The sequence below is a fragment of the Monodon monoceros genome, unplaced genomic scaffold (assembly GCF_005190385.1).
Source record: "Monodon monoceros isolate NGI ecotype Baffin Bay Population unplaced genomic scaffold, NGI_Narwhal_1 Super_Scaffold_18, whole genome shotgun sequence".
Taxonomy (NCBI): domain Eukaryota; kingdom Metazoa; phylum Chordata; class Mammalia; order Artiodactyla; family Monodontidae; genus Monodon; species Monodon monoceros.
The window spans coordinates 54648399-54671244 of record NW_021703774.1 but is presented as its reverse complement, the minus strand read 5'-3'; positions in this window follow the sequence as shown (position 1 = coordinate 54671244).

The window sequence follows — 22846 nt, the reverse complement described above, 5'->3', positions numbered from 1 at the left end:
AGTATCTGTGGGTTCTGCTCTCAAGGAGGCTTTGTCACCATGTTCTCTGTGCCCCTGCTAGCTGTGAGAGAATGCACGTAAGGAGTTCAGGTACTAGGGAACAGACTTCCTTTCTCTTCCTGGAGTACATTATGGCCCTGCAGTGAGGGGAAAAAATTATTTTTAATTGCATGTTTATGAACTGCTGCAGGAGTGTCTCCAGTTAAGTGCAGGGGAGGAAAAAGTATTAGGTTCCTTGGCTGGGCCTGAAAATTAAACTGACAAAGACAGATTAACAGGAGAAAAGTCATACATATTTATTTAATGTAAGTTTTACATGACTCTGGAGCCTTTATAGGGAAATAAAAACCTGAAGAAATAGTTAAGCCTGAGTGTTTCTATACTAGGTTTGATGAAGAGTGGGAAGTCATGGAAAAACATGATAGAACAAAGGGATATGAGCTAAAGGTAGTAAACTGGGAAACTTAGCAAGACATGTTCCTCTGGATTCCTCTTAGCATCCCTCCATCTTTGGAAATAAGAATCCTTTTTTCCTGCAGGTATAGAAAGTGCTGCTTCAGGGGAGAAGGGGACATTCAGAATTCTCCCTGCACCTGTCAGGTCTCTATTTTTTTCTAGCTTCCAATATTCAATGATGTCAAGGCACCATGTTTCAGAGTAATGTTTTCTGAACCCCATCAAGTAACCCCTATTGGAAGCTGTTTTGCACCTCTTCCCTAATGTGGCCTCTTGAGGAATAAAATCTTGTTATTTATGTTGTCTATTTGCTGCAGGTCAGTTTGCTCATTGCTTCCTTCTCAGAAATATTACCTGTTATGTCCAATTAATGGTTCATGTCTAGCAACTCTAGGGCGAGGGCTCTGAATTGTCCGTGCCACTCTTGAACCACACCACCAAGAGAGTTAGAAGCTGCTTCTCTCCCCTGTCACTGAGAACTGATGTTCCATTACCTGCTTTCCTCTTTAATGAGAAATAAGCTTTGACGTATGCCATAGACCAATTTACCTACGAAATTTAGCTTTAACTAAACACTGTCCAAAAGCGTCCTTGCTGGACCTGATAGTTAACCTCAGCCAGCAAGTGTGGATCAGCCCTGGCCTCTACAAAAACCATAAAGACAGCCCCATAAACCCCATGGTCCCTCAGCTCCTGGCTTTTCTTTAATAAACTTTCATTGTTGAAGGGGGGAAAACTAAGCATGTGATAAAACCTACATTAGATTTTACCTCAGGACATTTTTATTACTTATATTATTCAGTAGAGTCCAAATGAAAGGTTGAAAACAACCTAACATTTTGGGTAAATTACTCCCCCCAAAAAAGACTTTTTTTTTTTTTTTTTCAGTGAGTCAACAGAGAGAAAGTAATGATGAATCTTCAGAGGCCAAAAACCAGGAGAAAGTGGGAACCCAGAGAAGTCAGGCAACATTTGAGTTCATAATGGCTGAGAATTTTCCAGAATAGATAAACGACATCTACTCTCAGATTGAGGCCCCAAACAAGGTCAATGAAAGGAAACCTACATCTAGACACATTGTGCTGAATACCATCATCAGCACTTGACATTGGTTTCCAACCCCCTTCTGTGGTTTGGTTGGGTTTGGATTGGTTGGTAATCTGAAAAACTATAGACCACATTTCCCAGACTCTTTCTCAGCTGAGGTCCTGGATGTGACTGAGCTTCTGCCTGGGCTCTCCTGTGAAACTTGGAAGGCAGAAGGGAGGCAAGGCCATCTTCCTGCGGCAGCTCTGTCTGGGGAGTATGGTCCTGAGACATGAGTGTTTCAAGACAGTGGTGGCAACTGGACGCAGTGATCCAGCACCCGACAGGCCCCAGCGTTGTGGGGATATAAGCACTGAGGCGTTTGGGATGATGGACACAGCATTCCTCTGTTTGGTCACCCACCTGGTGGAGCTTCCTGACTTCTCACTGCAGCTACAGCGGTGAGTCCCAGTCCCAGGAGTAAGGACAGCCCCCGCCTCCCACCGTGTTAAATGGTGTTCAACTGTTCCCTGTGTTAAATCTCACTCTCCTCACTCCCAACTCTGAGGAGCACAGTAGGGGCCTCTCATGATCCAGACCATCAACTACCGGAGAAGAAATGGAAAAGATAACAGAACATCATCACTCCCCAATGTGTGGGGTTCACCCTGAGGGGCCGTTGCCATTCCTTCTCTCTCTTTGTCTTTGTCTCAGGTGGAGCCCCTTATTCTCGGTGCCTGCCTGAGAAGGGTCCCTAATTGGCAAAAAGGCTGGAAGCTCTGCTTTGGCCTTCTGATTACCTGTGTCATCTGCCCTGCAATGCTGAGACTCTGCCACCGTCCCCTTGGACAGGTTTCCTCCCTCTTGGTTCAGGGAACCCTTGCTAACAGTCTCTTCCACGTTGTTTTTTCTGCTTTTCTTCCTTTTTCTTCTTCCTTTTCTTCCATTTTCTTTCCTTGATAAAATCTGCAGTCTTCTAAGTGTAATTATAGCTCTTGGGGTTGTTGGTTCTGCTTTTAACATTTTTTTCTTTTTTAAAAATTTATTTATTTATTTTTGGCTGCGTCGGGTCTTAGTTGCAGCACATGGGATCTTCATTGAGGCATGCAGGATCTTTCGTTGTGGCACGTGGGCTCTTCGTTGCAGCACGCAGGCTTGTCTCCAGTTGTGACCTGTGGGTTTTTTCTCTTCTCTACTTGTGGCTTGCAGGCTCTAGGGCACATGGGCTCTGTAGTTCTGGCGTGCGGGTTCCAGAGCATGTGGGCTCTGTAGTTTGCAGCACATGGACTCTCTAGTTGAGGCACGCGAGCTCAGTAGTTGTGGCATGCAGGGTTAGTTGCCCTGTGGCATGTAGGATCTTAGTTCCCCTGTGGCATGTAGGATCTTAGTTCCCTGACCAGGGATCGAACCCACGTCCCCTGCATTGGAAGGTGGATTCTTTACCACTGGACCACTAGGGAAGTCCCAACATTTTTTTCTTAACAATTAATTTTTTCAGCTTTTGTTTTACTTCATTTCTGCTTGTTTTCTTAGGACTTTTAATGTGCTTTTTTCCCCTATATAATCAAGGTAAATGCTTTATTTATTTGCTCTTTATTTTTTTTAACAGTGAAAGCACTGACAACTATGAATTGACCTCTGAGTATTTCTGTGACTCCATCCCCAAGACTTTCTATATTACGAAGATTTCTAATTTTTGTTATTTACTCCAAGGTCTGTTATTAAGTAATTGGCTTATGTCTTATTTTAGTGGTTATATTGGAGATTTTTAAACATTTTCCATATGGTATTCCTGTTATTCATTTGAATTCTTACATCAATAAAAGTAATAGCAATAAAGTATTACTAATAACTATTTCTCACCTTATTATACTGTGACCAGAGAATATAACCTGGAGAATTTCTTCTATTGTTAATTTATTCAGATCCAAGGAAACTACTTCTACTCATTAAGAAATTCCTTGTGCTTGTTTTCTATTTTCCCTGTGAGAATTTTAGAGAAGCAAAAGTCTTGTTTGTATTTTCTGATGTTCTCAGTATATGTTCTCAAACTTATGTAGACACCTAAAGGTGAACAAAGTATGCAGATATCTGAAGCCATGAGCCTCCTAGATGTCACTCGAAGTGTAAAATCTAAAACTTCTCTGTAGCAAATGAAAGGGAAACTCTCCCTTCAATGAGCCGGATTCCTAGCATAATCTTCTCTCTCAATTTCAAAATTTCCCATGTCACTCATACATCCAGACATTTCCCATTGAGTTTGTGTGGTATACTCTCTCTTTATGTCATTACTCATTCCTTAAGTATCTACTCCGCTGACCAAATCATTCCAGCAGAGTGATTTATACCACCATTTCTCCCTGGCACATGCCATTTTGCAATTTCTTGTTTGCAATTATAAATCTTCTACATGGGGAGGAAGTAGTATATTTTATTTATTTTGGCATCCCCAGGGCATAACTCGCTACTCACTGCACATATGTTTGCTGAATTTAGTTTGATGTTGAAAGAATTTTATCTTTAACAAAACATTTACCTGTCCTTTATTTCTATAACAAGATGTTAGAAAGAGATACATGCCCCTTCATCTCCCTCATAAGAGGGGTGTGGGCTTCCACGGGGCCACTGAAAGAGCTTAACATGTGACCTCTATAGGTCATAAGGGTGTGCAGTCTAATGTCCACCCAGAGAATATCAACTCAAAATATGAGCCAACTGTTCTGGTGGCAAGGACAGGGGAAGTACTGTTACATTGAGATTAGCCAACACTACTAGAGTTTGTCAGGGCAAGCGATATTGATGGGAACCAGATGTGAGAGCTCATCTTGGGTGCTTGTCCTATACAGCCTCCTAAAGAGGCAGCAGAACCCCAGCAAAAAGTTGGAGATGAAAGCCGGACTACCAGAAACTACAGGAGGCACAAGTAACCATCTAGATTAGGGAAGTGTCTTCTCAGGACAAGGGAACTTGAAGTCTGAGAGACTTGATCTTGGCTTCCAAAGAGCCACCAAAGTGCTTCATGAAAGACTCTGCTTTCAACAGCTGCCATATATAAACTGACTCTATTTGGTCGGTTCAACTGATGCTTTTTCTATCCCTTTTACACTCCCAGACCAGCAGGTTGGGGAAGGATGAGAGTATTGATAGGGAGATGGAGAAGCAGCCAACCACGTTCCCCTTCCCTACTAGAAGCGTCCAGGCTGAGACAGGCTGATCCAGGAGTAGGAAGAGATAAGCCATTAAATCACATTTTGATATCTGTTTAATATCTCCTCCTGGATATTCTAATTACCGACTTCAGACTGTGTTTGTTACTTGAAGCAACCCTACCTCCTGAACATAAAAGCCTTGGGATCCACTAGAGTTTTCATAGGAGAATAGGAAAGAGTATTTCTTCTCCTCTGAAGAAACATTAAAGGGATGGAGGGAGGCAATGAACTCATACTCTGCTTATATCATGAGTTATACATGGTGACTCTACTGCTTCAACTTCATGTGATCCACTCGATAACCAGTGAGGGATGAAGGGCAATTCTAAAGCCAAGACCCACAAATGTTATCAAGAGGCAACAGAATGTCAGCTAGGTCTCTTAGTTGCAAAAACTATCAATAGCTAGTTTAAGCAGAAAAGGAATTTATTATGGGATATTAGGTAGCTCAAGGGTCCAGAGAAATAAACTTATGGCTGAGTTTCCAAAAACTCCTCCCAGAACTTCACCACAGAACAGCACTTTCAACATTGGTCCCAGAACCAAGCCACTGCCACCTGCACCCAGCCCTTTTCCTTACATTATTTACTCCAAAGTTACATGTCTGATTGGTGGAATCTAGATTACATGCCAGCACCATCCTATGCAACAAAGGTGGGAATCATAACAGGAGAACAATCAAAGTATAGAGTCTATTTAAAAGACTTTGGACAGCCACAAATGACAGATGTCCTTATTCTGGTTTATTCTGGCTTCTCATCCTGTTTATTGCACTGTGGAGTAATTCTTGACTTTTTTCCAAAGCCTTGAGAAATGTCTAGGTTTTGTAACTCTTCTTGGCAATAGAAGTTTTCTGCCTGTTAGGATCCACAAAGATTGCAAGTTGCAGGGCAAGCTGCCTAGCATTTTTATTTTTTCTGCTACTCAATCAGAAATCTTAATATTCATCTACAGCTTACCACATCCATGAAGACGTCTCGGGGAGCTCCAACTTACAATGACTTCTTTTGCCAATACTAAGTTTCATGTTGTGGGATTTCCTTAAGTTTTTGTTCATCTTTGTGTTGGGGAACTTGACTTGTTTTAAGTAACAATTTTGTGTTAGTTATTTTAAACACAAAATTATTCAAGAAAATCATAAGCAGTGTAATTCACTCTTGGCAAACAAATACTTCCAGCCAGGTTTCAGTCTCTCCATAGACACAGACCCCAAGGCAAGTTAACATTTGGCAAATTATTATCTATTCAGAAAGGAAAAAAAGATCATGAAAGTGTAACAAAAGCTGGGGAAAAAAAGTCAAATTTATGCGAAGAGTTGGCGGTATCAGTGCAATATTTGGCACATGGTGACATTCTCCTCTAAACCCATTACTCAACCTCAAAAGAGCCAGACCAATCCCTTGGGTTTTGTTTGGTTTAAATTAGAGATGATATTTTCCCTGAAGAAATAACCATCCTTGATTGAATTTTCCTCTAAGCCATGGTATGTGGGAAAAGAGGAGAAGGAGGAAGAGTGAGGAGTGCGTATTGATAAAGGCAAGTCATAGACAAAAGTGGAAATCTGCTATTTTCTCTTGCTTCTGTGGAACAAAAGGCTGTATCATGTGACATCAGGGGAACCAAAAGGACCACCCACTTCTTTCATAGGAGTTACACTCTGACCTCTTTTTACAGGAAAATAGCCCTATTAGAAGAAGCTCATGCAGATAAATCCATGATTTTCATTTTGGTATGAATTCATTCATTCATTCATTCATTCATTCACTAGTCACCACACATTTACTGACTGGCTGTAAGGTACCAGGATTGCAGTAGATATTAGAGATAAAACTGTAGACATGACACAGTTCTTGCTATCACTGACCCTAAGACCCAGTAAAGGAAGCAGGTAAGCAATTTATCAATTATAGTTGATACCAGACAGGATAGAAGGTATAGGATTTAATGGAAATGGGTAGGAAGGATAACTGTTTAGACTTAGAATGAAAAGGAAGCTTTCCTGGAATAAGTGATAATTAAGACTAGAATGAAGAGTAGACATTAAACTAGTCAAAGGGAGGGAAGAAAGCATTTTAGGCAGAGAGATTAGAAAACAGGCTTAAGGAACTGAAACTAATTTATTATGCTTTAGATATAGGTCTTTGAGGGTTGAGGACAAAAGTGGGTAGAACATGAGGCTGAAGAGATAGATACCAGACCTTAAGACACGAATATCATTTAGAAATTATGTATGGATGTGAGAAATGGCAGTCACCAAAACACCATTTAAATAAGATAGTGGGTTATTTTTCTCTCATGTAAAACAAATCCAGAAGTAGACAGTCCAAACTATTTCCATGATGGAGGAACCATCAAAGATTTCAGCTCATTCTTACTTTCAGTTCTGCCATCTTTATGGCAGGACCCCTCTCCACAAGACCATTTCAAGGTCTCACGATGGCCACTTCAGCTTGAGCCACTATTTCTTTCAGTCAAGGAGATGGAAGGAGAGAGAAAAAGCAACAGGTTACAGTCCCCCTGAGTTAGTTTCCTTTTGGTGGAGCTTTTCAAGATGCCACACTTGACATTTTGGCTTATATCTCACTGGCCAGAATTTAGTCATACAACCATTCCTATCTGTAAGGAGTGCTTGGAAATGTAGTTTCTTAGTTGAGCACAATTGCTCTCCCTAACAAAATCAAGGTTCTGTTAGTAAGGAAGAAGGAGAAAACAATATTAAGGGGAATTAGTAGTCTTTGCTATGTCATTCCATGTTAATTCTACCTTGAGGGCATTGGAGACTCATCCAAGAGTTTCAAGCCAAGAAGTGACCTGGTCAAAGTTGTATTTTCAAAAGGACCTCTTACATGCGGGGTAGAGCCAGGATTGGAGGAGACTTGATTGGTGGCAAGGGGACCTATTAGGAGGTGTTGAATAAAACCAGGCGATAGGTGATGGTGGCCCAAAAGTGTGATTTGATAAGGATAGAATGTGAGACCAGGAGCATAAAAGAGTAAAGATAAGGATCTTGCTGGCATCAAAGACAAATCTCACCCACTTACCATTGTATTTGATATGGCTCATCCCCACTCAGTCTCATTTTCTGGGCAAAGCAAGCCAACGTTGCATTTAACTCAGCTCTTTGGATGTCACTCTACAACTGAGGTAATCAGAGTGCTTGTCCCATGAGTTTTTAAATGTTATAAAACCATTCATATTACATATGCACATCCATTTATATAATTTTATATAAATCCATAAATAAGACTTCACAAATCCTATTGTTTTTGATGAAATATTTGATGCATGCAAAATAATATGTACATTATGGAACACAGTAATAAAACACTCATTACCCCCATCCAACTTAAGAATCAGAATGTTAGCAATACTTCCTCATGTTTAAAAGCCCTCACCCACAGAGAGTCAAAATATCCATGCTTTTTGGCCACCTATGACCATGCTCTTTATATACAGAGAGAGGTGACAGCAATATGCGACCTCAGTGGCCTTATATTTTCCCCAGTGCCATAAGTTACCCTAAAACCATAACAATAATAGCTAGCATGTAATCAGTGCTTATTATACGCCAGGCACTCTTCTAAATGTTTTACATACATGAAATAACTTAATCTCCTCAATGATTCTGTGAAGTAACTATTACTCTCCTCCTTATTTTACAGATGAACAAACTGAGGCATAGTCTAGTATTTTGCCCAAGGTCACACAGCTAATGAATGGTAAAACCAAGGTTCAAAGAGGTCATCTGGCTTTCGCATCTGTTTCTAGCCACCATACTGTCCCATTGCCTGTAGATGTATGACAACACTGATGGTAGTGGTGCTGGTGGCAGTGCTGGTGGTACCTTTTCCCCTTAAATATGGCTGGTCCTCTAGTAGAGTGTTAGATTCAGAAGTTTTAGAGATTATACTGACAGATTTATCCATCCCATAGATTTAGAACTTCTTGACAATAAGAATTAGGACGAGAAATTACAGATCTAAGGCCCAGGGTTGTGACGTGTGTGGCAGACTTTATTCTGGAACCCAAGGGTCTTACCTTAAGTACATCTCTTATTCTAGTACACCAGACTGGCTAGGTTACAAAGGATACCTTAACTGTTGACTTGCAAATAAAGCATAGGTCATGAATTAAACCAGACAAGTCAGTGGTGAAGTTTTCATCTCTCTCCTTGATCACTACTGCAAGGAATCTAGAGACTTTTTTGTTTGTAAAAACTCCAGGTGAGTCATTTATAATCTCTTTTGAACAGAGATGTGGAGTCTAAGGTCTCTTTGGGGTAGTGGTGAATAAGGTTGTACTCCAGGCGCCTAAAACAGTGCATGGCAAGATATGAGCTCCATGAAAATTAGTTGTTAACATCATAACCATGATTCTATGATTTTAAAGTAGGAAAAGCCCCTTGGAAAATAATTGATGTGAAGACCCCACTGCTCTTTGTATGCAAGACTTTTTAAATTGTTGTATAACATATTTAGACTTCTGAGGAATAATGTTTGTAGTACTGCCATATTGCTTGACTTAACCTGTACAACGACATTAGAAAGTACACAAAAGCAATTGTCACCAAATTACAGAAGTGATGTAAAGCTTACATTTGACCAATTGTATTTTTAATACAAATATAAACAGGATTATTCCCCACCAATACGCATTAATCCCAGCATAGTTAGGAACCAGACCAACAGTTTCACAAGTTTCAAGCTATGTCTAGAGGTACAACAGGTGTAAAAAATGATAAAGGTAGATTTACGATCTGATTCCTTGATGCTCTGAGATTTTAAATATGGCTCTGTGAGTTGTTCTATATATAGTCAATTTCTTATTCTCTCCAACTGTTTTAGCTGAGCAATCCTAGTTACTGAAAAAAAAAAAAAATCCTAGACTCTCAATAACTTAAAGCAGTGGAAATTGCTTGTGTATGTAGGCCAAAAAGGTGTTTCTGATTGATAACGAGAGACAGGAAAGAGACTATTTCATGCAGTCAGTTACAGACCCAGGCTGAAGAAGGCTTCAAAGTTTCGCTGGAGATCAATATCCAGCCAGTATATAGGAGAAGAGCATAGAGTATTGCAAGTAGGAGGCAGAGAGAAAAGGAGACAGTTTTGTCAATTAGCTAGTAGTCTCTGCTATTGTAAACCTCAGTTTTCTCATCTGTAAAATGCTAAGTCTGCCTTTTTTAAAACTTTCTTAAGCCCATAGAAGTTTCAATAATAAAATAAAAACCATCAGGCCTACTACTTCATACAAATCATAAAGTCTGCACCATTTGCTAATGATGCAAAATATTCCATTTATCTTATTCATCTTTCTTGCAAACCCACAAAATTTTCTCTCTACTTCTTTTAGAGGCTCTTATGTCTTTGGTTTCTGTTAAATAAGACTCTACAAGTAGTGACTAAAGATTATTAAATATCTTGAAAATGTCGAGAACTGAACTGTGCTTAGTGCTCCATTTCACCCTCACAACAATCCAGTGAGATATGTTTCATTACCCCTATTTGTACAGTGGTGGAGCAGGGAAGGCAATGAATAGGGGACCTACAATTAAGTAATTAGCCAAAGGACACAGCTGATAAGTGATGGTAAAATCCCAACTTGAAGTCAAGCCTCCTTTGATTCCAAATTTTGGGTTTATACCAATCATATTATTCTACTTCCTTTCTATCTCTCTCGGATTCTCCAGAACACCTACAGTGTCAGGCACCTGGTGAAAGAAACTGAACAAATACTTGTTCAAATAAATTGAATTGAAGTAATAATAAACCTCTATTGTAAACCTCAAGTTTAATAAACCTCTATTGTAAATCTTTGTTTTTGAAGGACATTTATATTGTCCCTTCCTTGATTGTCTTCTCCATGCCTGCTTTATTTTTGCTTTTCCTTCACTGCATTCCCTTCCCTTTCTTGATGGTCCCAAGGGCCATCTCAGCCCTCCTAAGAAGGAAGCTTTTATTTAGGGAATTATAGCATACATTGTGCTGCCTGCCACTTAGCCACTTGAGAATTTCTGGCAAAAGTCTTATGAAGAGCATGACTTACTGCAATTTGAGAGAGTTTCCTGTCTATTTAACTTTATGGGAAGAACATTAATTCAATGGAATGTGGATCTAGACTCAACTGTCTGCTCGTCTAGACTTAGCTTGGGATACTATTTTTTCTCCAGTCTCCTTAGCTAGATATTTATTCCTCTTCCAGCAAGACTCCTGTTGCATGCCAAATGAGATATGTTTTCAACTAACACTAAATTAACAGGGAAGTCAGCCAAGCCAGAAGAAAGTCATGCTTTTTTTTCTCGTCTAAGAGCAACTGGCAGAAGTCTCCTCTTACAAGTATCTTCTGCTTGTAAGCAGGTGGCTAGGCTACAGACTCAGAATGAATTCTACAGCTATAAAGAAGGTGTGGGCAGGTGATTAACAAAGGTGGGATTACTTTTTTGTGGGTAATTATGGTTTATGAGGCTTGTCTAACAAATTATACCCATAGGAACGAACTACCTTCAGAAAACAATAAAAGTATGGGTCCTTAGGAAGCTATTTCCATACTACCAATCTAAACAACAACAAATAACTAGAGGGCAGGACCTTGGCTTATAGAAGGAACATTTCACTATTTAGTGAGCAGACATTATTAATGAAGATACTCTATCCTTCACAACACTTTGGGAAAAAAGAAATGTGGACCCAGTATGAGAATTTTATTAGTAATACCCATGTTTTATCTCTGTACCTGCTAAGTTTGAGATAAATCATTTATTTATTCACAAAAAATTATTCACTGGCCAACCTTATATGCTTAGCACTGTATCAGGTATAGAAATTCATCACTGTAGTGCCTGAGAAAAAGACTTGCTTCAAATCACCATAATAAATTTTTTTTAAATGTATCATAAAAGAATTTTATAATGTATAATGGGAATTCAAAGAACGGAAAAGATTTCTTCTTCCTAGTGGAATTAAAGGAGGACTTAAAGGGGAGTTTTCTTTGAGCTAATCCTTAAATGATGATTGTACATTAATTTTATTCCACATTATACACAACACAGTTTCAGAATAGCTGTACTAATATGACCATCTATATGGCTACTAAGAACAGTTTAAAACATATTTTTAATATACCCTCCCCATCTCCCTTACACACTTTAAAGTTATATTATGTTGTCAGACGATGTAGCCATTATATACTATAATCTCTTCCTTCCAAGTCTTATCTTTATGAAAACTAGGTGTTTCATGATCACCGCCAAGTCCTTAGGTCAATGTCTATCTATTTATTATAGCTCATTTTCTAATAGATTCTTCAGGAGGGGTTTATGGGAACGATATCTCCTGAGCTCTTAAAAGTTGAAAGCAATTTATCTATACCCATTATATCTGAATGTTATTTTTGCTGGATATAAAATTTTTATCTTGTATTTTCTTTCCTTGAGTATTTTAAATGTTTTCCATTTTCTTCTGGCTGTTTGTGTAAGTGTTTGTGGTAGGCTGCATAATGCCTCCCCCAGCCCCCATCAAAGATACCCATATCCTAATACCTGGAGACTGTGTGTGTTACCTTCTATGGCAAAGGGGATTTTACAGATGTGATTTAGAGTCTTGAGATAGGGAGGTTACCCTGGATTATCCAGATGGACCCTAAATGCAATCACAAATATCCTTATGAGAGAGAAGCAGAGGTAGATCTGACTACAAAAAAGAAAGAAGGCAAAGCGTTGACTGAAGCAAGGAGAGAAAATGTGAGGTGAGGCAGGGCTATTGACCAAGGAATGAGAACGGTCTCTAGAAGCTGGAAAACACAAAGAAATGGATTCTCCCTGAGAACCTCCAGAAGGAGCCAGCCCTGCTGACATCTTGATCTTAGCCCTGTAAGATTCATTTCAGACTGTCGTCTCTAGAACTGTAAGAGAACAAGTTTCGGTTGTTTTAAACCCATTAGTTTCTGGTAATCTTTTACGGTAGAAATAGGAAACTAATAGAGTGTTGGTCTCAAAGAGTCTGGTGATAACATTTTTGCCAAGGTGCCTATTAAATGATTTCCCTTTTTTTAAATTCAGTAATTTCACTATGTCTTGGTATTGGTCATTGAGGGTCAGTATTCCCATGCATGCAATATGTGGTTTCAAATCTTTTTGATTTCAGAACAGTTTTTTAAACTATAGTTTTTAGCACTTTTTCTGTTTTTTTTTTTAAATTGGTTTTCTTCTTCAAGGACTCCTGTTATCTTATATATTGGTACTTCCTTGCCTCTTCTCCATGCTATCACTTTCTCTTGAACACTAGACCCAGGAAGACAAGCTGGAATCCACATCTGTCATTGGACACCACCAACTTTAAGGACACCCGTAATCTGCAGGAGAAATTAGATCCCTTTACCACAGAGCTGCACAAGTATATGGTCCAGGACTTGGAGAAGCCAAGGAAGGAGATCTGGAAGGAGGTAGATAAGCTGTGAGTTTGGGTGTTGCCTCACAGTAACATGGTGACCTGGCAGATCAGCACCAATGGGTGTCAGTTGCCACAATGTCTCCAACCTCTCAAGTATAAAAATGGCTGCTCCTTCATTTCCACCTTCTAAATTTCATGCAAACTTCTCCCTGTACAGGGAAAAGAATCCTAGGAATTATACTTCAACCTTAGCTAACTTGTACTAATATGAACCCACCACAGTTCACCCCTGTCAACATAGTATCTTTTAATCATACTTAACTTCCAAATAAAGACAATAGCAAAATGATGCTTCTACCAATGATACAGCTATCCCTTGTGCAACCAAAAACATGTTAACTCTCTCCCACAAATAAGATACAAAGTTCACTTATCCATCTTTGGATGATGTTCTATTCCTCTTCCAGCTGAGTCACACTAAGATGTAAAGTTAACACCATGAACACATGTTATAGTAGATGTGACAGAGGAACGGGAAAGTGGAAGGAAAAGAGTGGTTAATGTGTGCATAAATATGGTCATGTCAAAATAAGGAAAAATACTCATAACTATTATAGTTCTCATTTCCAAAGTTGGTCACATGGTCATAGATGTGACTAATTTTTTAACTTCCTTTTTCCACCATTCACTCCCACCTCATTGGCCCCTGCTAACATGTTTTGCTTCAAACAGCTGGTTTCTTCAAATTTTCAGATCTTGAGTTAAATGGCATCTCCTCAACAAGGTCTCTCCCCAATTTAAAGTAAATAACCCCACTATTTTTTTTTTCTCATAGCACTCTCATCTTCTCTTCGTTGTTTGTTGTTTCTTATTTTTTCATGACTCTCAAAACAACAGTGGTTTTAATGAATGAGGAAATGAATTCCTCACCACTAAATCTACCACTCACATCCTACCAATCAACAGGTCCTATTAGTTTTTTGTTCCTGATATCTTTCAGATCCATTCCTTTCTTTATAGTCATCAACACTCAGTTTCTTACTGATATCCTGATATCTTATCTGGTATCTAGCTTCTCCTCACTCCAGTTAATACTATGCACTACCCTCAATACTTCATGGAAAGAAATGATTCTGTGTTTGTCTTTACATTTTGAGTACCTAGCATAGTAGGCACACAGTAACACAAAGTAGGAATTCAATAATTATCTGTGGATGAATGGATAAAATGACATCAATCATATAAGGAATGCTATACAAGAAATCTACTAACTCTGTCTCTGGTCTCCTTATCTTATGAATTCAACACTCTAAAAATGAAAATTCAGAGACAAAATTATTTTGAACTTTCAAATATCTGCTCTTCCGAAAATACTATGTATTTGACCTCCAATAAAATGTTTTAACTGTAAATGAAATGAGAATTTTTATTACTCACCTAAAAAAAGTGTGTTTGCATCAATTTTTAAGAGATTAAAATAGTATTAACATGATTAAGGGGATAGAAATAGTTTTAATGAAAAATATACAAATAATGTGGTACATTATATCAATGTTTTTATTGATCGATAATATTCTATAATGCATCTGGGTAATGCATGTGTGCTAGGAGAGGGATGGACAATAGACATAACAGCAGCAAGTATTGGGGGTTTGAGAGTAAAAGATCAATAATAATGGCTCATTTTCATTTCTCATGAGGAAAAAAGGTATCACTAAGTGCCAAGTACAATGCCTGGCATATAGTAGGAGTAGAATATATTTATGTTGACTGTCTGACTATTGTGTATTTATAATAGTGAATGAGATTTTTATAAATTAAAAGGTTCAAGTTGTCTTAAGGAATTGTCATAGGATTATAGAACGTTAACTCTTAAAATGGATTATACAGGGAGGATACAGATTGTAATATCTTAAAAATCACTAAGATGATATATGTCCTTACTAATAAATAGTACATCCCAAATAAAAGTAAAGAGCTGGGCTGAAATGACCTTTAGAGATTATTTCCTGCTTATATTTCTTCAATATAGATTGCTTTTTTGGTTACTGTTCTGTTAACCTCAGACCTCAAAAACCAAAGGTCAAGACTGAATAAATCAGGAGGAAAATAAAGGTCTTTTATATCCATTAGCAATAAAGAGAATGTATATGAACATAAAAGTATTTTCTCAACCTTGGCATGACTCCAAGGAAACCCAAATGCTAAAAGTCTGTTTCAGCTCCCAGCATTCCTCTGCTCCCTCCCACAGACAGACCATAGGAAGATGAACAAAGTCAATGAGTTCCATTAAACAAAATGCTGGTCAAGGCCCATGTTTAACCACACCCCACGTACAGGGGCTCCAGAGTTCTGAAGGGCTGTAGCAGAATGATAGAATACCCTGGAAGCTCAACATTCTCTTCCTAAGGCAACTCCCTGCTTGCTTCTGGATTGAATGCTACCCTAGTTGTCCCCCAGGCATCAGTCAGAACTAAAGGACCTTACATCCCATGCCCTCAAGATTGGCATGAACCATCTGACCAGTTTTTGTTGGGGGGAGTGGTAATGGTAAAGCATTAATAGGCTTCATGTGTCAGCTCTCCTAAGTAATATTTACATTTAAATTTTAACAATATCCTTCCATGTCTTGATCCCATGGATTATGCATTGAATGAGTGGCTATAAGAGCCACCATGACTAATTACTAGGGATGTTCTTGGGGAAGTCCCAGGCTACCCACATACTCTGTGAGGGAGGCTATTGCAGGGGAAAAGTATAGATAGATAGATGATAGATGATAGATAGGTGATAGATTAGATGATAATGATGATAGATAGATAGACAGATAGACAGATGATAGGCAATTCCAAAGCACTCCCAAAAACTAAATTTTAGAAACAGGATATATTTAAGTCGCAAACAAATAAATGTGCACAGTGGTTGAAATCTTCAGGGATTGTTCTTTAGTGCTCACAACATCTCTCAGGTTGATATCTGAAAATACTTTTAAAAAAATATATAATTAGGGCTTCCCTGGTGGCGCGGTGGTTGAGAGTCCGCCTGCCAATGCAGGGGACACGGGTTCATGCCCCGGTCTGGGAAGATCCCACATGCTGTGGAGCGGCTGGGCCCGTGAGCCATGGCCGCTGAGCCTGCGTGTCCGGAGCCTGTGCTCCGCAACGGGAGAGGCCACGGCAGTGAGAGGCCCGCGTACCGCAAAAAAAAAAAAAAAAAAATATATATATATATATATATATATATAATTAATATTTTAAAAACCACCCATTGTGGTCTTCACTAAACATTAATTCTGAATTTAATAAGAAGTTCTCTGTATACCTTTTGCCAAAAGTATTAAAAACTTTTATGACATTTCCTTTTCTTATTTTCTTCTAGTAGAAGTAATTGAAAGCTTTTGTTCAACTGACAGAGAACAGTACTCCTATGAATTGGGTCAAAATGAAAAGTGATATTGACAAGAGCTTAGGCTGTGCCCGCAAATCATGATAAATTCTTTCTATTCAAAAACTTTGATTGTCTCCCTTTGCAGGATATGATCTAAAATTCTTAGCTATGTCTTTAATGCCTCCAATATTTTATCCTCAAACTACTCATTAATCCTTACCTCCAACCGTGACCAAACACAGATTTCTGTCCTGGAAAACAGAATATGCTCAAATAAAGGAATGAGAGAATGAGTGTCATAACCACAATGGAAGTTCCTTGTCCCCAGAAAACACCATGAGAATTTCCACCTCTAGGCATTTGCACACACTGTTCTCCCCCTGCTATGTTCTCCTTTCCTCTTCTCCAATCTAAATTCTGCAAGGCTCTTCCATTTGCTTTAGTGATTTCCCCATCACTAAACCAGATAAATTCCATTATTCACTTGGTACTCACTTCCTGCCTTGTGGAGTGCCTTCTGTAAATTAATAATTATTGAGTAATATTCCATTGTATATATGTGCTACATCTTCTTTACCCATTCATCTGTTGATGGACACTCAGGTTGCTTCCATGTCCTGGCTATCGTAAATAGAGCTGCAACGAACATTTTGGTACATGACTCTATTTGAATTATGGTTTTCTCAGGGTATATGCCCAGTAGTGCGATTGCTGGGTCATATGGTAGTTCTATTTTTAGTTTTTTAAGGAACCTCCATACTGTTCTTCATAGTGGCTGTATCAATTCACATTCCCACTAACAGTGCAAGAGGGTTCCCTTGTCTCCACACCCTCTCCAGCATTTATTGTCCGTAGATTTTCTGATGATGGCCATTCTGACCGGTGTGAGGGGATACCTCATTGTAGTTTTGATTTGCATTTCTCTAATGATTAATGATGTTGAGCATGCTTTCACGTGTTTGTTGGCAATCTGTATATCTTCTTTGGAGAAATGTCTATTTAGGTCTTCTGCCCATTTTTGGATTGGGTTGTTTGTTTTTCTGATATTGAGCTGCATGAGCTGCTTGTAAATTTTGGAGCTTAATCCTTTGTCAGTTGCTTCATTTGCAAATATTTTCTCCCATTCTGAGGGTTGTCTTTTCGTCTTGTTTATGGTTTCCTTTGCTGTGCAAAAGCTTTTAAGTTTCACTAGGTTCCATTTGTTTATTTTTGTTTTTATTTCCATTTCTCTAGGAGGTGGGTCAAAAAGGATCTTGCTGTGATTTATGTCATAGAGTGTTCTGCCTATGTTTTCCTCTAAGAGTTTGATAGTATCTGGCCTTACATTTAGGTCTTTAATCCATTTTGAATTTTTTTTTGTGTATGGTGTTGTCTGTCATACAGAGTGAAGTAAGTCAGAAAGAGAAAAATAAATACCGTATGCTAACACATATATATGGAATCTAAAAAAAAAAATGGTCATGAAGAACCTAGGGGCAGGATGGGAATAAAGACTCAGACCTACTAGAGAATGGACTTAAGGACACGGGGAAGGGGAAGGGTAAGCTGGGACAAAGTGAGAGAATGGCATGGACATATATACACTACCAAATGTAAAATAGATAGCTAGTGGGAAGCAGCTGCATAGCACAGGGAGATCAGCTCGGTGCTTTGTGACCACCTAGAGGGGTGGGATAGGGAGGGTGGGAGGGAGGGAGACGCAAGAGGGAAGAGATATGGGGATATATGTATATGTATAGCTGATTCACTTTGTTATAAAGCAGAAACTAACACACCATTGTAAAGCAATTATACTCCAATAAAGATGTTTAAAAAATATATAAAAAAAGATAAAGAAACCAACAGAAAAAATAAAAATAATAATTATTGAGTATTGAGACCAACTATGTTCCAGGCAATATGTTAGGTACTCTTATGCTCACAATAACCCAGAAGGTATGTGTTAATATCCCCTCTTTACAGATAAAGAAAGTAAGATTCAGAGAGGTTTAAAAAAAAGAAAAATTTGTCAAGGTCACCTAGCTAGAGAATGACAGAGTCAGGATTTAAAACTAGGTTCCAAACATCATGAGCTTTTCACCATAGCACTCTGCTTCATTTTGTCCATTCATCTCATTCATTTATTGAACTAGAGTGTATCATTTTCTTAATCCAACGAGAACTCACTGAGGCATGTAGGCCTGGTGAGAGGTTATCTCTATAGTCTAAAGAAGAGTTAATGAGGAGAAGCCATAGCCCACAGGCTCATGGGTGGGGACTGGGAAAAGGAGGAAAACAGGATGACACTGGGGCTTCTGGCTTCAGCAATGATTATGATGTCTTTAAACAACATCATGAATCAGGAGGAGGGGCAGGCTTGGTGAGGGGGGAGGACATACTCTTGTGAGCATCCTGAGTAAAGTGCCCATTACTTCCACATGGAGTTTCCCAGAGGCAGGGTAGCAGTGGCTAAAAGCATGGTTTTTGGCGTCAACTATCCCTGGTCTTGATTCTGAGCTCCACCACTTATAAGCTGCATGTCTTTGGGTAAATTACTTTACCCCTTAGAGTTTCCGTTTTTCATACATAAAACAGGAATAATAATACCTAGCGCAAAGAGCTGTTAGGAAGACAGAATTAAACAATTCATATAAAATGGCTAATACGATGTCTGGCCTATTAGTACTCAATGAATGGCATTTATTACTAATTACACACATGATGACAGAAAGTTTGACTCTGGAGTGCAAGACATCTGAGCTGGAGAATGATTTTAGATATCAGTATATGAGCAGAGGTTGAAGTCATAAGAATCAATGAAATTGGCAAGTGTATGGAACAGAGATCACAACTCAAATGCCCCATGGCCAGGCAGTGAGTGAGTGAAGTGAGCTGGTATAGGCACATTTGCACATTGTATGAAACGGGGGGAACTCTGGAGAAATGGAGAGTGCATAGTCCCTCTAAAGAAGGAGGCTGCTACCCTGCTTGAGATGATTTCTGTCATGTCAAAACCGGGCCCAGCATCACCAGATCTCCTGTTTTATATCGTTTTGTCAAAAGAAGCCAAAAATTCCCCAATGTTTAAGTGTTAGCAACTAAATTCAAACTTAAAAAGCAAATTGAACACATACATAAGCCAGACTGTGGCTTCTTGGATGCCAGACTGTGACCCCCATTGCAGAGAAAGAGGGCTGAGGATGGAGCTCTATAGAGCGTTATTGTAAAAATGATGGGTAGAGAAGGAGGAAGGGTAAAGGAGATGGAGACAGGCAGCGAACAGAGAGGGAAAGAGTGGACCAGAAAGGGGTGAGTTCAGAAAAGTCAGGGAAGAGGAGCATTCAGGAAGGAGAGAGTTAACACCATCACAGGTGGCACAGGGATCACTGTGGCCAGTTTGTGCACACAAACTCATTAAGTGTTAGGACCTCTACTTAAAACTGCAGATGTAATTACTACTAAGGAGAGGGGACATAATACTCAAAGAGACCATCCCACAGTTAGAGACAAGACAAGAAGTCCCAAGGGAAAGGACAACAGTACATAGTAGAATTCTATTTGAATCAGTCTCTTGAACCATGAAGAGCAGCCCTGCGGACTTCCAGTGAATGTCTTTTCAAAAGCAAAGGTGGACTTTGGCAGCTCAAGCATCCCTTGGACACAACTGGGATGGCTGGAATTGGAGGCAGACAGGAAACCAGAAAGTTTACCCTGTCCTCCCCTCATCGGGGAACTAGCTGATCAGAACACGGAAAGGAAGAGAAGGATAAATAAAAACTCTCAACACTCTAACCAGTAGTGAATTCTGAGATCTTTTATTTGTTTCCCTGTAAATATCAATATTATTATTAGCTATATTATTGTTAATATTAATACTCTCTGAGAGCCAGGAGAGCACTAAATACAAAATTATGGTTTAAAATAGGGGACCTGCCTGGTATGCTTAAGAACTAATTACAATTTGAATCAAGACTGGAATCCCTTAAGCCATTCCCTAAACAGTCACTAAGTAACAACTGGCAACTGCCCTCAAAGGAATCACCAAAAAGGCTGAGGAAAAATGTTAGTTTGTAGGAGAAAAAAAACACTCCATACAGTAAAAGAGAAGATTATACATATTGACTCACAGTAACCAGTACATAGGTATTTACTATGTACATTCACAGTTAGCATTATGAGCATAAGATTCTAAAATGATCATTCAACAAGGGAGGAAAAAAGCAGGATCCAAAAATGGGGAATTAGTTGTCCAAGGTCCCTTGCTAGTTAGTGACTGAGTCAAAATTAGAATTCTAATCTCCTGACTTTTCATTTCCACAAAACTCCACTGTTTTCGGAGAAAGGTTAATTATCCCTTTGAAGGAATGATTTACACAGGACACACATACTTTGACGGGTGGCAGCTGGGGGAGTGAGTCTAGTGGATGGCAGAAATGTCCCTGTGTGGCTGGAGGAGGCCAGCATGGGAAGAGCAGGCCATGTGTACCCACAGGGAGTGGGTGCCTGTGAGGAGGGGCCGTAACACCAAAGACAACCAACCCACAAAACAAGCTTTGGCTTGGAATGTGTAGTCCAGAAGAAATATCGTCAGAAATTCCAAACTTAAAAAAATAAACATACATTTTCTTAAATATTATCTATATTCATAAACATTTACTTAGAATAAGTAATACTGAATAACTTTGACTTTAAGAACATAGTCAATAACAAAGAAGTACACATGCGCACACACACGTTTAAATCCTCTGAGTAGTCAAGACGGGTCTCATAGAATATCTTGCTCAGAACAATTCATGTAGGGGAGCTCCCTGGTGGTCCAGTGGTTAGGACGTGGCACTTTCACTGCCCTGGGCCAGGAACTAAGATCCCGCAAGCCGGCTTGGGGAAGGGTGGGGGGCCAATTCATGTAAAGCATTTAGCCTAACGCTTGGTCTACAACAGGCCCTCCATAGATGTTTACCTAGGATTATAACAATTATGTGAGTACCTGGGCAGCCACTCAGAGTTTGGTTACTCTTACCTTATGCACAGTTTCTTTTATTTAGCTTCTTTTTATTTAGAATTTTGATTTAGCTTCTGCCTATAACAGATTAAAACTGAGTGGTGGGAATATAGCTGGAGACAGACAGGCACTTAATTGGAGATGGAAAATAATTGTATCAAACAGACAAGAAAAAAATCCAAATGTAATTGAGACCATTTAGTGTAGGGCCAAACTGCCTTCCACCTTTCTGGAGACCCTGAAGCTATCACTGCAGCACACCACAGTACAACTACTATGATGACCCAGAATCATCCAGAAATATTCTATGATATGTCACACACTCTATTTAAAACTGCAGGGAAGCACTTGCTACTATTCTAAAAAGTTTTTATAAAAAAATACAAATTTGTAAAAGTTTTGACACAGAAAACTTACAAATCATCTGGAAATTAAGAAAAATCACATTTGTCCACAATGCCATAAGCCAGATACATTAAGTGGGATATTTAAACTAAACATTAGGTGATCTTATTCTCTTGAAAGCCTTGGTATTGGCTGATTATTGGTCCTTCTAGCCTCAACTATCAATGTGAGATCATATGTGATATTATGGTGTTTCTAGACAGAGATCATTATTTTTCATAAGATGTAATGGCGTCTCAATGTCTTTTTGACATAAAGTTGCAATTGATCATAGAATTGCTTCATTTTTTTTTTTTTTTTTTTTTTTTGAGACAAGGTGGTCCATGAGTACAAGGTGTGGGGCTGAGTATGTAGCTCAGCATAAGCAGGAGGATGGGCATGTGCTACTTCGCCTCTCTGTGGCAAAGAATGGGATTTCCTTCCCAGACAGTTTAAATTCCCAGTGACTGTTACTCTGAGAGGTCCAGTTTCACAGCTCTCCTGAGTGATAAAGATAACCCTCACAATAAATTATCTCACTCTCCCAGTTTAGAAAAATTTCTCTCAGTTTTCCTTAAGTCACTGATTACATTTTTCACAGCATCACATCCCCGAGATGGTTCTTTGAAGGGAAATTTCTATCAAGAACATTTGGAGGCTGGGAAAGCAAAATGGAGGAAAAAGAAAGAAAAAAGCACAGAGTATTCCTTAGCCAGCTATCTTCATCCTGACAGCTGTCCTGACAGCTGTTCACAAGTTGATTTTCCTTTTGAACTCCGCCACATGAGAGAGGTATTTAGGCAATATGCAAGCTTCAACCAATTTCATCTTGAAGAGGCACCTCTGGCTGCCAGGGGTCAATCCACCACCTTTGGCAGATTCATAAATCCTCTCCTTGGTCTTCTTCATTTTGACAGTACCAGATGTAAAATATCCAGCACATGGTAGTCAAGTGTCTTTTTCAATAATGAAAGTGTATTACAAGAATTTCCTGATCAATAGAAACAACATCCTGAGGA